This window comes from Malus domestica, chromosome 01 (assembly GCF_042453785.1).
Source record: "Malus domestica chromosome 01, GDT2T_hap1".
Lineage (NCBI taxonomy): Eukaryota > Viridiplantae > Streptophyta > Magnoliopsida > Rosales > Rosaceae > Malus > Malus domestica.
This window is the reverse complement of record NC_091661.1, coordinates 8,306,806-8,324,096: the sequence shown is the minus strand read 5'-3', so window position 1 is coordinate 8,324,096 and position 17,291 is coordinate 8,306,806.

Here is a 17,291-nt window from a genome sequence, read left to right as displayed (position 1 = left end):
ACCCCCTCAAGCTCTCGCTCTTAGAGCCTCTCAGATTCATTACAGAGGCTCTCTCTCTCCCCCTCAGAAATACAATATCAGTGTGGACGTAGCCCAAACCTTGGGGTGAACCACGATACATCTTGTGATATTTACATTTCTTGCAGATTCACGGTCGGATTTACGTTGTTCCAAGACCTCCGGTTTTGTGCATCAACACTATACATAGTAAGTATCTTTTGGAAACTATATTTGTTTTACGGCGAGAGGTTAAAATGTTTTCAGAAAGGTTTTTATAAAACTTTATTTTCAAGCCCACTCACCCTTGTTTTTCGCCCCTCCAGGTTTTAGCTGCTGAACTTTTGTATCGATGAGGATTCTTGGCAAATCTCAGTATAGGTGGCTACCTTTGAGGGTGTAATCCTTATCCTACCTTACTGTACTTTACTTATGCTTTGTCATCACGTGTGAAATGGGGTCATTCCCGCTCACCAACGCACTCTTATATTTATGCACTTTTAGGTTTAAATTTATTCATATTTTCCACATCACTACACTTTATGGTGTTGGAATTTATGGTTAGCCACATGCATAGATTACAACCTAATACATGGGACGAAAGAGCACACAAATCTAATGAAGCCATTACTGAATGATCGAGGAAAAGTCTTCTACTCAATGGGGACCTTATGTTCTCACTAGAGTAGGGCTAGTTACTAAAAGAACGTGTTCCTCTTGAGCAGGGACTAAACCATTTTATAGATGTATAACCACAACTGTTTCCACCTATCACAGAATCTACTTGGCAAAACTGCATGCCCATTTACATTCCAACGTGGGATATCCACTAACCAACAAACTGCACGCCCATTTACATTCCAACGTGGGATATCCACTCACCAACATGTTTAACCTTATTGTCCTACTTTAAAGGAATGAAGACTTATTCAAATATTAACTCTAACTAATTCCAGTTTCAACTAAACTCAAAACCCTAATGAGATAATTTTAGAGTCCAATAAGGTTCCAACATTCTCCCACTTGGACCCAAACCGATTATCCTTGTTTCGAGCCATGTTTCCACCAAAACCAATTCCTTAGTGATCACGTGAGTTAATAAACGAATAACCAATTCCTCACACATCCACCATGAGTTATTCGAGACATAGAACTTTAGAAAATACATGCACTATCATAGCACAACCATTCTGAAATCACCATATCACAAAACCATTCACGTATGATGCATAAACATGTTGACCAGAAGGGAGTTTTACTTTATACTCCCACTGGACAAACCATTACCTTATCGTTGCTTAGTTTTAACAAAGCATCTTCAGCTATCTTTCACTCTGAAATAGTTAAAACCACCTGAAGTTTCAAATAAGCAAACAATGCTACAAGGGATAGTAAAATGTATAGAAACCCCAACAGCCAAACATTTGCTTATTGCTAACATTTCATGTCAAAACCAACACATAGAACCAAATCAGCAAGTTTTCTCACATTTATTTGCAGAAATAGCTATAAAGTAAACAAAATCAAATTATAAGTTTACTGTCACATAGCTGCTGAATCGAATAATTCCAGCACTCTCATCCTTGCAACATGCTCTTAAAACACAGAGACTTTGGTCCTTTATCAAACTCAACGAGTTTGCCTAAATACTTCCCGTGAAGCATCAATATTGCCATATGCAACTATGAATTTAATTGAAAGTCTTAAACAGAAACAACATAGTGCGAACAACACTGCCACTAATTTAGCATTTCAACAATGTAATGTCTAAAAGACTTTCTCATAGCAGTAGAATTAGATAATTATTCTAACTGGTTAACCACAAGTATTCTTTATTGCACGCATCCTTTAAACAAGCCAAAAGAAATACTTATGACATAAGCGTACATTATAAGTTAATATGCAAGATATAAGGCAAAACCATATAGAATTATCTCCCCATTAATCTAGAACATCATAACTTGATTGTAGAACAAAGCATATTATCATAAAATTTCCTTTTCCTTTTAACTTTCCTTAACCATGTATGATTGAAACACAAAATCATACCGAAAGTAATCAAACAGTAAGAGCTAATGAAACTAGTAGAGATATAGGTATTAACTAGTAAGATTTACCCGCACGTTGTTGCGGGAACGAAAATATAACTATAGATTATGTTGTTTGCATATGCGGGAGTGAAAATATAACTATAGATTATGTTTTTAACATATAAATATGCAAAGAGTTATAAATACTAAACAGAAAATGGAACAAATATTTTTACAAAGTTGTCTAAGTTGATATAATTTACAGAAAATACATTATCAAATGCCTTATCATCAGTACACAAAAATAGTTAATCTAGTATTCCCCCTTGACAATGATCCTAAAGAGCCCATTGTTTATATACATAAAGAGAACGGAGAATTCATTTTAGGATCAACTATTTACACACAAAAATGTGAAATCAATACTTAATTTTTTTGGATAACACATGCCAACATCCTTTAACACATGAGCAAAAGTTTTTTGGTTGAAGCAGTTACTGAGAAAAAAAAATATTGATCATCAGAAAAAAAAAAACAGAAGCTAAAAATGAAAGAAAAAGAGGAGAAAGGGAAATAAGATAGCAAACGTGCAGAAAAGAAAAGAGAAAAAAGAGGAGCTTACAAACATACGTTGCTTTATCACATTCTAAAATAGTTTTTGGACTTGGTACCATAATCCCATAGATTGTCTTGAATGGATTGTATATGTACCTAAGTAGTCTCATTCTCACAATCTTCCTATTGATAATGTATCATTGGAAGAACATGTTAGAATAGTCTATCATAAAGAGGACAACTCTTTTAGTGTCATTATTCTTCACTTACAAATCCTTGTATGAAGAAATAAGAGCTGTTTTGAACAATCCTTAGTTAACACAAACTCTAGTGCTTGTGTTTTTGTTAAATGAACAAGGAACTTGAGAAGTAAGCACAAGGGCATGGACACTTTATGTGCCATGATTCTTCACTTACAAATTGTTGTATGAAGAAATGAGAGTTGCCTTGAACAACTCTTGAAAGTTTGTTATCATGTTGAGAACATAATGGTTGATTGACAAAAATAGTCCATCACCTTTGTGTCTCTATCCAAATGGTTCACTAAGTTTATTGTAAACTATATTGTGAACATTAACCACACACTTACCAAATCATTTGATGTGTATAAACACAATTGAAATAAGTTTCAAGAGAGATAGTGGGAGTTTAGGGACCATAACTATTGTAGTTAATGGAGAAGTCAAATTAACAAGGTGAAATAACTCCAAGGGAATAAACTTTCTTTATGAACGGATGGACATTGGAATGGGTATTTGCAAGAATGTCCTGCAAGTGTCAAGAACACACCTTTCGAAGGTGTTGTACATTGTTTTTGAATAAGTTCAAAACAGTTGGTTCTTCTACTTGAATGCTTGATTTTGTATTAGTAACTATGTTTTACAATAGTTGTAAAAGTGTGGCTAATAAGAAGTAGAAGATTAATGAGAGAAGAGAAAATACTTCACATTCGGAACGTGAATAAAATATAGATCTCTGTGAAAGCAGATAATACTTACTTCCTCATATGAACTACCAAAGAAATTGGAAAACCAAAGATTGTCTTTACATTCCAATTTGACTAACGAACTTAATTTCATCACTATAAGAGATGGACGAATGTTTTGTTTGACAAAACATTATTCTTTATTAATGAATGATTTGATTATTGTAATCGAATTCATTGTCTCTATAGTAGAGATGATGTGGTAGTGTTAACTGTTTAGAATATAATGATGCTTAAAACCCAAAAGGTTGCAAGGTAGTGACTAATCCTACTGAGTTGTGACACCTCTAAAACATAAATTACAAGTTGGTCATAGATGGATGCTTTGGATCGTTAGATCCGAATCCAATGCCTTCTTGTTGAAATTGTATAGGGGCGAAATGTTCGAATCATTATTCTTTTGGAAAATATAAATAATCACAAGGTTGTTGAGGTTAATTCACTTAGATGTTAGTGGCACATGTCCACAACATAATACTACTCATGTTGTATGACATTCACTGAAGATCGCTCTCGGTTGGACTATTGTTTATTTTGAATAAACACAAGTCCGAATACTTTGCAAAAGGTTTCAAAGAATTCAAGAATGTAAGTTGATGAGTAAGATGTCTAAAGTATTTATCTCCTTAGATTTGATCCAAGGAACAATAACATTTTAGAAGAGTTTCCTTGAAAGATATCAACGAAAGTAGCATCATAAGATAATGGATTTCTCCATTGGAAGAAGAACGAACTTGAATAAGATCTAGTTCGTTGGATGTCATCAAAAACCAATATATAGGATATATACTTCTAAGACAATATGATTGCCCATTAGAAGATCTTCCAAAATTTTCATGACTCCATAGGATGTAGTTGGAAAGAAAGACAAGTCTTAAGTGTGTTAAGATTTGGGGTTGTGCGCTAATAAGCAATATTTGTTTGAGAACAATCTTGTGGGATATCCTTAAATTAACCTTTGGATATCACTTCTATAAACAACTAACATCTGTTGTTTGTTGGGTAGTTCACTGTAATCCTACACTAGGATTTGCCTAAGAGCAAATGAACGAGAGATAGATTTCAAATAATGGGTTCTTTGAGAGACAAGATAATAATCAACAAAAACAACAACCTAGTTCATACACCACAAGCTCAAAGGTAGTCGAGAAGGATTTATAAACCGTCTCAGTTGAATGGTTTGAACTTTATGACTATGTCATAGAGTTACACCTCTTAATTTGAAAGAAATAAGAATGAAAAATCCTTATGACTACATTGAGTGTATATGACACACCCCGACCCGGAATGTCCATTAGGACTCCAAATCGAGCTATGCTAGCCGACACCTGGAAGGTGACGAAGCCATAAAGTGTGATGATGTGGAAAAATGTGAATAAATTTAAACCTGATAGTGCCTAAATACCAGAGTGCACCGGTGAGCGGGAATGAACCCACTTCACACTTGACGTTAGAGCATAAGTAAGTATAGAAGAGTGAATTAAGAATCGTACCCTCAAAATAATCTCCAATACCAAGAATCACCATGAATCTTCGATGATAAGAAAGCTCGGCTAATAAAACCTGGAGGGTGAAGACAAGACAAAGGTGAGTGACCCTATAAATAAAATTTTAATAGAAACCATATAAAATATTATAACCCCTTGCTACAACACCTGTATAATTTCCAGAAAATATCATAAATATACCACAAGATAGCATTTCGTCAGCAATATCAAATAATCATGTGATTAATAACTCATACTAGTACGCAAGTCGGAGTCACCTATGGTGACCTGTTCTACTTACCCATATCCCATCACATATACTAGTTCATCACATATTTCATCGCATATGCTAGCTTATCTCATATTCATCACATATGCTAGCTTATCGCATATTCATCACATATGCTAGCTCGTCACATATTTATCACATATGCTAGCTTATCACATATTCATCACATATGCTAGCTTATTAGTCGGAGTCACCTCTAGTGACCTATACGACTTATCCATATCTCCTCATATATCTCATTAATCATTGCTAGCATTTAAGTCGGAGTCACTTATAGGGACCTGTAAGACTTTATTTATACCTCCTCATATATCTCATTAATATATTAACCGGAGTCACCTCACATGACCTATACGGCTGAATCAATATCTCATCAACATGCTAGCCAATCAATATCTCATCATCCATATCTTATCATATATCTCATCGATAAACTAGCCGGAGTCACCTTATATGACCTATACGGCTGAGTCAATATCTCATCAACATGCTAGCCAATCAATATCTCATCATCCATATATCATCACATATCTCATCAATATACTAGCCGAAGTCACCTCATGTGACCTGTATGGCTGGATCAATATCTCATCATATATCTCATCAATATACTAGCCGGAGTCACCTCACGTGACCTATACGACTGGATCAATATCTCATCAACATGCTATCTCATCAATATACTAGCCGGAGTCACCTCACGTGACCTATACGACTAGATCAATATCTCATCAACATGCTAGCCAATCAATATATCTCATCATCCATATCTCATCAATATACTAGCCGGAGTCACCTCACGTGACCTGTACGACTGGATCAATATCTCATCAACATGCTAGCCAATCAATATCTCATCATCCACATCTCATCATATATCTCATCAATATACTAGCTGGAGTCACCTCACGTGACCTGTACGGCTGGATCAATATCTCATCAACATGTACTCACCTGAAGCTTACCTAGGCATCTGCAGCATCAATTAGTACTTTGAATCATTCACAATAATTAGGTTCAGGTAATACACATATAACTATGTCATGATGCAATCTAAAACTCAACTATAACATAGTATTTTCAAATATATATATATACATATATATGTGTGTGTGTGTGTATATATATATATATGTGTGTATATATATATGTGTGTGTATATATATATATATATAACATGGCGTAAAATGTATAATCCGTAACACCCTACTCCCGAACTACTTATTTTCGGAGATAATTATCAATGATAAGCCCAACTAGATACTAGTTTAATTAACTATCATTACTTACATTTCCTTACTTCAAATTCCTGATTCTTTATACATTGATTTATGACCAATATTTAACCACCAAATCATAAGGTTAAATTTTATATTTTCCACCAATGTCCCCCACATTACTCAATTCCCTAAACAAGGTTATTGTCTCAGTTATTTAGTCTCATTTATTGTATGGCTGCATCTAACATCTCGTTAGACTGCCTACGTACCCTAAATAAGGATCAAGCCATTCGTAGTTCACAATAATTAATTCTAGGTAACATGCATAATTCACTTTAGAAGCGTTTGTGGAACTATCAAGTATATACCTATGATAAAAGGAAAAGATCCGTTCACCTGGAGTCCACGTTATGATTCTCTAACACTCGTATCGAGGCATCCTGAATGATTGGTGCCTAGAACAATAAGTGAATCACATCTCATAACTCTTTATCAATAGAATACATAATTCACATAAAACACATCCTTAAGGACATTCTAAAATAGTTTGAGACCCATTAACCATAAGTCAACCGTCGATCAAAGATCGACGGTTGGGTCTGTAAACTCGATCCGAAAGATCCGCAAATCAGATTTCCAATCCGAAACTTTCAAAGATACACATTATTCTTCTAAAATAACATACTAAAATTTCATTACGATCCAACGGTCGGATCTCCGCCAATTGCCCAAAACCAAGTGGTGGTTAACATTTATTTTATAAACTTACAAATCCAATTCGGGAAGATCCGTACGTCAGATTCCTGATCCGTAAGTTTCTATGGTCCTAAAATATTACGTACTATAATTTATTAAAGTTTGGCGATGATCCAATGGTCGGATTGTCGATTACTATTCTAATCAAGTGGCGGACCATAATGGAACTTCGCCGGATTTTGCAGATTTCCTGGGCAATCTTTGGAACTCCATATCTCACTTATTTCTCAACCAAATTCAACCCATAATATACCAAATCCAAGCTAGATAAATGTAGAACAAAATTATACCAGCTTGGAGTCCAAATGGTGGCCGAAAAATGGTATGAAAGACGGCTGTCTGCAGGAAAACTGGTAACTTGCCGGAATTTCTAGGCAACCTTACATGATGGCTATCTCGCCAGGATTTAGCCGGATAATGCCTCAAAAGTGGCGGAGGTCGCCGGAAACTGTGGCCAAGTCCAATCTAGCCAGGAAACACCTCAATTTCATGAAAATCCACCGGAAACCCTATAAGGGTGTGCTTCGATTCTTCCTCCTCGACGTTCCGTCGCCCCTAAAACCTATTGGGCTTTGTTTAGGAGTTCAAGGGAAGTCTATTGGTAGTGAAAATTGAATGAAATTATTTCAGGTTTGGTGGATCTCGAGCAACCTTTCCCGCGACACCCATGGTGGTTTTTCCACCAAACCTCAACCAAATTCCTTCTAAGTTTGGGCGGAAATGGAAGAGGGGAGGTTATGAAAGAGGTTACATGTAATGGATAGATGAATTTCGCCTGAAAATATGGTGGAAGTGGCTGGAATTTCACATCGGTTCGGAACCGGGTCTTGTCGCGGGTGTCCTTCACGGGAAAAGAATGCTGGGAGCTTCTCTTTTATTGGTCAAATGCCTAATTGGCCCACCAACAACAAAAAATCTGATTGGTTTCCATTCCCACATGGTGGGAGCTCTAATTAATTTAAAATTCTATAGTTTAGTAAGACGACTTCAAATGCCCGTAACTATACCGTTATAATTCGGACCCACAACCAGCTTTCGCTTATGCATTCGTACCAACAAGCATTACACCAATACGTTAAAAGAATAAGTCATACGTTCCTCTAGACGATGGTCAATGGAAGTCAAAGAACTCGCCTCCAGGGTATTTTCGTCAATTCACACTTTTAAAATTTATAAAATTGTAAAATTTGGGACGGGTTGTCACAGTATATACGACATACACACAAGGAAATGGTATAATACCATTTGACCCGAAATAGTGAAACTTTCATAGCTAATTGGCAGCTTAAGGTGACTACAATCAACGAGATTGGTTGATTTGGAAGAAACCATCTTTCATGTAGTCTTGGTTTCTATTAATTCGAAGATTGCTAGCTACAACTAAACGGTGATTCAATGTTTGGACATAATATGGGTTTCCGAAACCATTATCAAGATAGTCTTGATAATATATGTCTAAGACTAGGAATCACAAGACTTGTAAGTTGTAGAGATCCATACATCATGAATCTTAGCAAACTAGTGGGAGCTATAAGCATCTTATGAGAGAGATCAAATTGTTTGATTCCTTATAAGATGTAAATGAATCTTTTGTTCACGAGGTTTACAAAAGATTAGTGGGAGTTAATCATATTCCTAAAATTGAACATATATATGATATATTAATTTTAGGAATTCTTCTTCATTAAAGTTATGACTTTAAACATTCTATAATGATAGAATGTATATGGGAGACATAGTCTATATACATGGGATGGAAATCTATAATGAAAGATTTCAGGATATAATTGGATTATCTCAATCCTCATTGATAGACGATAGATGTAGGAAGTTTCTCGAATGATAAACTTCAATCAGAAGAACAATTCTAGTGAGACTAGAAAGTTGCTCTTCTCAAAGGGAATGTATCATTTGACTCCCAAAGAAGCTTAATGCGTAAATAGAATCCTTTATGCTTACGCAGAAGGGTGATTTACGTATTACATATTGTATGAAAAACATTGATATGAGTTGTACCAAGATCGGTACAAGATGATATCAGTGCAAGCCCAGGATCAGAACAATGGCAGTTGTCAAGTGAGTCCTTAAGCATTTAAGAAATACTAAAGGATAGATTCCTTAAGAATGAGGAAGAATTAGAGTAATGCAAGGGAAGCGTAAATGTATTAGATTATGAATCTAATATCGTATCCATCACATGGATGTCTCTTCATTTTGAATGAAGAGATAATTGGACATCTCTTTATTATGACTAAAGAGATATTTGGGTGGAGATATTAAAAGTAATGACTCTAGTGTGTTCCATCATGCATGCAAAATATATCGCCATATAGAAGCTTACAACAATGTTGTTTAGACGGAAAAGTTCATTTATGAACTCTCTATTCGGTTCCAACCAGAAAGTGTCTCTAGTGTGCCGACACTACGACACTAATGGGGCGATAGCTCAAGCTAGGGAATCAAGGTCTCATCAAGATCCGAACTTAGTTGAGAGACTGAACCACATGATTGGAATCATGTATATTGGTGATGTCGTTATTCTTAAGGTTGCTTATATGTATACCATATAGATATCCATTGTCTAGGCCTACTACTTAGCCATTTATGAAATGAATTCAAAAGAGGTATCATCACTGATGACCAAGCTGATTGGCTCTAGTGCAAGTGGGAGTTTGTTGGAAATGTGCCCTAAAACCAATCATATAATAATATTTTACAGACATTTCACATGTTAAACTAATCTAGTTTAATATAAAGGGCAAAGATTATTGTTTTAAGCCGTCTCATATAAATGCTATATGCTTAAACAATAAGTCCAAGGAATATGTATCCTAAACGTTCCTGATCATAGGATTGCCAATTGGGCATTGATGGTCCGTTAAGATTAGTACGTGCTATGTCTTCTCTTAAGGAGAGTGACTGGTCTCGAGTCATTGGTGTGACTGACACCAAGACAAGCATGTAGGTGCCCAATAGAGAATGAGTCTATTGAACACGATCAACAAAGAGTTCTCATATTCATGTCACATGAGAACTCATGGTTGGGATAATGCAAGTAGTCCTTTGACTTGAGGCATCATCGTTGTCTTATGGTTAGGTCCTTGATTTTGACTATGTCAAAGTCAGAGGGTGTCCACAACATAGTTGGGGTTAAGCCACTTAGCCATGGAGGCAAGTGAATGCGCAATAAGGGATCTTTAACCTTCAAACTGTTTGAGAGAGAATACTCTATGATATGATTAAGAATCTTTGGCCAAAGTATGAATGAGATTTAGGAAGCTGTTCCAAATCACATAAGAATCTTTAGCCAAAGTATGAATGAGATTTAGGAAGCTGTTCCAAATCACATTCAAGGTAATCATATAAGTAAGAGAATCACATTGAATAGTTGACATGAATAAACTATCAAACCAAACAATGTGGTCAAGAGAAAGACCGTATTGCATTGTAATCCTAAACTGAATAGGTTCTCCACCTCTTTTTATTAGCTTGGGTAGCCATGACATACTGCTTGGTGTCACTCATGGTTTATGGAAGCCTTAAAGATGAGTAATCACTAAAGGAAGAATTGAAAGTATGTTTCAATTCACAATTGATTTGAAGAGTTCTAATCGCCCACTGGTTCGCTAAAAGGAACATAATGGATCTTACACCATGTAAGGTAAAGATTGAAGAAACAATGGAGATGAGTAAGGATAATTAAATGGTTTAATTATTTATGGCTAGGATTAATTAATATGCTAATTAATCAAACGAATAAGTTCGTTATAGACCTCGGGTTAGTTTTGGGCCGTGATAGGAGCATATTTATGCGACTTAGTTAACATGTTTTCTTGCACTTACTTAGTTAGTTATTGCTTATAAGAGTGTTTTAAGCCATTTTCGTATGTTGGTAGGTCCTAATAACAAAGTTGGCAAGAAAAGTGCATTTTGGTGCATTTTGGAGCAATTTTAGGCTGAAATGGATTGCATGCACTTGGAGACATGAGGATGGACGTTTTGGGAAGATTAGAATTCAGCATATGTGTGTGCAAGTGTGTGACCTACAACTAACAAACATCATAGCTGCCATGTGATGGAGAAAATGTGTTGTTTGTGGCTGAAATAATGAAGAGCAGGTGTGTGTGCAAGTGTGACAGCTTGTGGATGTGGAAATAATGATAACATGACAACAAAGACACATGCAAAGAGGCCTTGAGCACCATCCTTCACACTTGTACAGCAGCAACCCTTCATCATTACTTAACATTTCTGCCACAAGAACATGGAGACAACATTATACAAGGCATGTGCAAAAGAGAAACATGGACAGCCAACAAATTCGTCAAAACTGCCTGCGCAGATTAGCTGACTTTGGAAGCATGTTACGAACAGCTCCGAATGAATGAGAGAATGAGCCTTATATACTTGGAAAGCTACGGATGTCTATTTTCTGGAGAAATTATGGATTGTTAATATCATTTTTCTAGAAGAAGTTATGGGCATTGTAACACTGAAAGGTTCAGAAAAGGGCTAAGTAGATTTGGCTAATAAAATGAGAAAGTAAAGGCACTTGTTTTGTGTTTTGCTTTGTCATCAACAGCAAATGGGGTTATGATTGCACTCATTTGGCTTTGGAGCAAGTGGAAATGCATAGCTAGAAAGAGAAGACACACCTACATGCAAAGGAAATGAGAAACATGGGCAAAAAATGGGTGGATTGGTGGCTGAAATGATGAAGCATGTGTGTGCAAAAGAAAAGGAGAAACATGGAAATCACACACCCATGCAATCTGCACATGCAAAGGAAATGGAGTGGTCCTCTCCCTAGCCTATATATACATCCACCACCCCCCTTCCAAAAGAGTACAATCTTGATCCATCAAAAGAGCTTCATTCACAAACACAATTTCCTTGTAGTGACCTCCATCCATTCATCTAGCCATACTACATCTCACCAATCCATACACTTTCATCTCTTAGCCGTGCAAATCCATTCCATCCATATATCCATACACATCCTAGACACTTGTGCTACAACAAGGTGGTGAAAACAAAGGTCCTTGGCGTTTCAAGCTTGGAACTTTGGAGCGTTTTAGGTGTACTTCGTTCTTGCTTTCAATGTCTACTTTATTATTTTCTAATTTTGTTGCAATTATGAGTGGCTAAACCCCTATTTAGTTAGGGGGAAGTTTGAAGCCATGAACATGCTTGAGATTTGAATTGATTTCCTCCAATTGTGATTTGATAAGTTGTGATTGCAATTCAATTATCTATTTTATTCATAACTAATTCTTGTATGTTTATTAAGGATGCATACTTAGTTTTCATGCATGAATTAGATGCTAGAATATAAATGAGTTTCACCTAATCGTTACAAGTTTATATTCATGAGTAGTGAAGGTTGTTTATCACAATCGCGTTAATTGAATTCTTGGCAAATGTATCGTGCATTCATAGTTATAATTGCCTTGTCAACACTTATGATTTTCATTGAACGTAATGATCTCTGATTGTATCTATATTATGCATTCATATAGGGGACTTTTAGAGAATGATTTGGGTTGTTGCATGCATTCATCCAACTCAATGAGTAAAGGAAAATCTGAGGGTTAATTTGTGCATCACGGTTAATTTGGGGTGTTAAGCATCATAGTTAATTGAAAAGCAATTGGAAATCGATTCATATACAAGTGTGTCATGTGTGAAGAATGGACCTCTAACTAATCCATCCATCATCTCATTTCTTAAATTCGTTTTACAATCTGTCTAATTTTATAAGTTGTTTGTTTGTTTCAAATTCATCAAAACTAAAATCCCCCTTTTACTTTCTTGTTTCAAAGTGTTTAAAATCTGTTTTGTTTGTGTTTTAGAGTGTTTTGAGTCAAGTCAAAACCCAAATTTCGTCCAAAGTTATGTTAGAGTCAGAAACTGCCTAGTTTGTGTTTTTAGGCAATTTTGAGTGTCTTTAAGTTATTTTGAGTCTTGTGAACCTGTTTTGAGTTCTTTAAGTCTATTCAAACGTTTTTAACTTTGTTTTTATGTCTTTGAGTTAGTTTAGAGGTTTTAGCAAGCCCTCCTAATCCCCGTTTTAGAACGATCCCTACTTGCATTATTACTATAATTTGACAACAAGAGGTTTTAATTTGAGTGCTTAACTTTCATCGCATCAGGCCGCAAGGCTCAATGGGATTTAAATGTCAAGCCCATTAACATAAGTTGTATGACAACTTATTGACTTAAGACCCAAAAGGGCCCAAACAGACCAAAGACCATAGAAGGCCGACCATATTGATGAAATAGGGTTTTGGTTCTTTTTGTCACTTAAGTGAAGTGACTATATAAAGAACTTTATAGCCAAAATTCATTAGGGTTTTCTGAGGGAAGAGAAGAGAACACAAAAGTTCTCTCTTATCTAATGAAGGCTGGCCACCCTAGAGGAATATAGCTAGCAATCTTCCTTCCTCTAGGTCACTCATCTCTTCATCAATGCTCTCCTTGGTGTGGAGACTTAGAGGTTCCCTTTCTTGGGAACTTGGAGAACCCATTCCACCATCCTCCTCCAAGAAATCCATGGAGCAAAGAAGTGAGGAATGAAGGCCCTATCTCTTGGGTGATTAGCCTTTGCTTATGCAAAGAGGAATCAACAAAGGTATAATATTTCTCAACTCACTTTGTTCTTGAGTTGAGTCTTGGTTCACCCAATTACTAGGCTTTGAATTTCATGGGTAAAATTTTGTTTTTGAGTACATACAAGCATGATTCCACCTTTAATTGTTAATTGCATATTGTAGATGTTGCTCAAATGAACTTGTTTTCAAAAATATTTCTTTCACGCATTAGTCTTTTCATATCTATTTCAATATGCTAGCAATTTTTTATTTTAGAAAAAAAAATTTGAAACCTAGAAAAACTAAACAATGAAAGCCCACCAGAGTCAAAGTCACCATCTCCATAACCACCAACCCCTCTTTTCTTTCTTCCTCTCTCTCTCACGCACCCAATATCGAGGAGTTCATGCCAATCAACAATGCAAGAATGGGGATTTGTGACAGTTTGTGAGGGAGGTTCCGAACGTAAAATTGGTTTGGATCGGGGCTTGTGTGGGTTGTTTGTGGCTACAGTTGAGGGAAGGGGAGAGCGGGTGTTGGGTCGGAATTGGGCATGGGCAATTGGCATGGTGGTTTGAGGGTATGGATTGTCGATGAAGGTGGGATTGGGGTGTAGTCGTGTGGGGGAGTGGGGTTGCCAGACGGTGTGGCTCGTTCGAAATGACTGATGGAGGGTGACGGTGGTTTTGCTTTTATTTTCATAAATTAATTGTACTTCTATATTTGTTTTTTCATTTTATAAAATTATTTTATTTATTACCACATGGCGTATTTTATTGGTCCATGTTGCTGACATGCTGACATGTTAACAACAAATTGGACGGAATCTAGCAGTAAGGGGTCAATTGACTAATTTAAAAAAGTTCAAGTCTTTAATTTATCAAAAAAATAGTTCAAAGGGTCAATTTCAACTAAGGTGTTAGTTCAAGGGTCAAATGACAGTTTATCCCAATTTTTGGATTGACTTTGTGCCTTAGACCCAAATAAGGTATCAAATCCCAAGTGGAATGGCATCAAATTAATTTTGAAGGTATGAAGAAGCTTCAAATGATATGTCAATTCTACATGGATTGACATATGATTCTTTTAATGTCAAATTTGATATGAGACCATCTCCAAAAGAAATGTCAAATTAAAATTGATGGCTGATGTGCTAAGCTGAAGTCTTATGTCAAATTTTATACTTCTTCAATCGAATTGTCGAATGTTATTTTCTTATTAAATAGAGGCTGTAATTATTAAAATAATGTTGAAATCGTTATAGGCATAATTTACTGAACAATTATGAAGGCCTTAGAGAGAGGGAGAAAGGTGCGGCAATGGAGAAGAAGAAGAGAGAGATGTGTAATTGTGGGTGTGTGTTAGTCCACCCCACTGTGCCTTTATTTATAGTAGTAGGATAGGTAAAAACCTTTCCCTTAAGGATTACAACATTTAATGGGTAATCTACTCCTAATAGGAATATAGGAGATAATCCAAGATATACTAGGATTTACACAATCACATTCCTAATCTAATAAGACTGCAACACTCCCCCTTGAGTGTGTAAATACTCAAGTAAATGGCACATCAGGTCTTCAGTCATGAAGCAAGTATAGTTGATGAAGTCGTCGGCACAATGAGCAAGTGCGAGTCTCAGATCAACGGAAGAATGCGTAAAAAGGTAAAACTCACAAAACTTCGCTATGGTAAAACCCAAGGTGGGAGAAAGACCCATAGTCTAAGGAGAAAAGTGAGAAGTTGCATTAAGTCAAAACTATACGTCTTTTGGACGTAAGTAGAAGAGCTCACAAGGGTACGATCAGCCCAGGATGGGTGCCTCGTTAAAACCTAGTTAGGTAGCAAAAACTCAGTGAGAAAAATGCTCCTAATCATAGCGAAAAAGAGTACATTAAGATCAAGTGAGTATACTTCTGGATACTCCCCTTGAGTTTGACATAACTTCCAAATGAGAACTACAAGCTTTACATATGATAGTTAGGCATACCAATTCCTTGGACAAGCTTCTGGAAGGTTGACTTCGACAGTGACTTCTTGTAGAGGTCGATAAGGTTGTTTGGGATCGACTTGCATGATTTCAATCTCTTGATGCTTTGCTGATGTAGACGTGGACACAATATGTCTTGGTGTTGACTTCGTTGATGTATCATGCCTTGGTCGGATGGATACATGTGGCATAGTCTTCATGGATCGTCGTTGGGATTCAATGATGGATGAAAACAACAAGTACTTCAAATATACTCAACAAGAACTCTTAACTATGTCTCACTTGTGGCGTAGTGAAGTGAGGTGAGTCTTGGAACGATTCGAAGATTTCGCAACTAAGGTCATATCGTGGACCTCTAAGATATTGCGATATCTCTTAACGGTAAAGACATAACGGATATTGCGATATCTCTTAACGGTAAAGATAACCTCTAAGATATTGTCCAATTAGTTTTACATTGTCACTTAATCAACGAAACACGGTTCAATATTGTCGCTTTTCATTTATGTCGGTAGCTACCATATAAGTGAAAACATCATCGATGGTAATCTCATTTCAATTCCATTTTCTCATCCAAACTAGTATACTGGACTAAGAACTTTTAAGTCTCGGGAGAAATTTGGATTAATCTCATGAGATGTAAATGATTTGAGATAGTGATCAAGTATGGATTCATTGTTGTGCCGTGTCTTCTTCTTCTAGGGAAGTGAATCCTATGAACCGAGTGATCTGTCATGCTCTAGGCCAAGACAAATTGATTGGCTATCCGTCGGTGTACCGGACCGTCCAATAGGGGCGGCACACCCTCCAGGGATGTTAACTCGACGTCCATTAAGTACGTCTATCCTTGCAGGCATGTTTGTAGCTGGTATATGATCTCATCACTTTAGCTAGATCAGAGGAATGTGTCTGGAGCAACATTCTGAAAGCTAGAATTCATCGTACTTGCTTATCACACTTGTGCAGTATGGGGATTGAGATGTGACATAGTGGGAAACGTCCACGCAAATTCGCGCCGTTCTCCAAGAACGTTGACATTCTTATCTCCCCCTAACGGTGGGAAGACTGTTTCATTAAAGTGATAACCCGTAAATGAGCGGTAAAGAGATCGTGTGCAAGGGCTCTAAGAGAGCGAAGGTGAAGGAGAATAATGATCGACAAAAGATACACATCCTTCTTTGAGGACCCATGGTGGTACGTTGTGGTGGCGCAACTTGGCATGTGGAATGCACACCCAAATGCGTAAATATGAAAATTGTCAGGTTCGTGCCCAGTAACTAACTGTAACGTCATATAGATTGGGTGGTAATGGGCCTCAAGGTGGACCAGTATAACTGCGTACAAGGATTGCATAGCCCTAGGCAAAAACAGAAAACTTGGTACGTTTACCAAAAT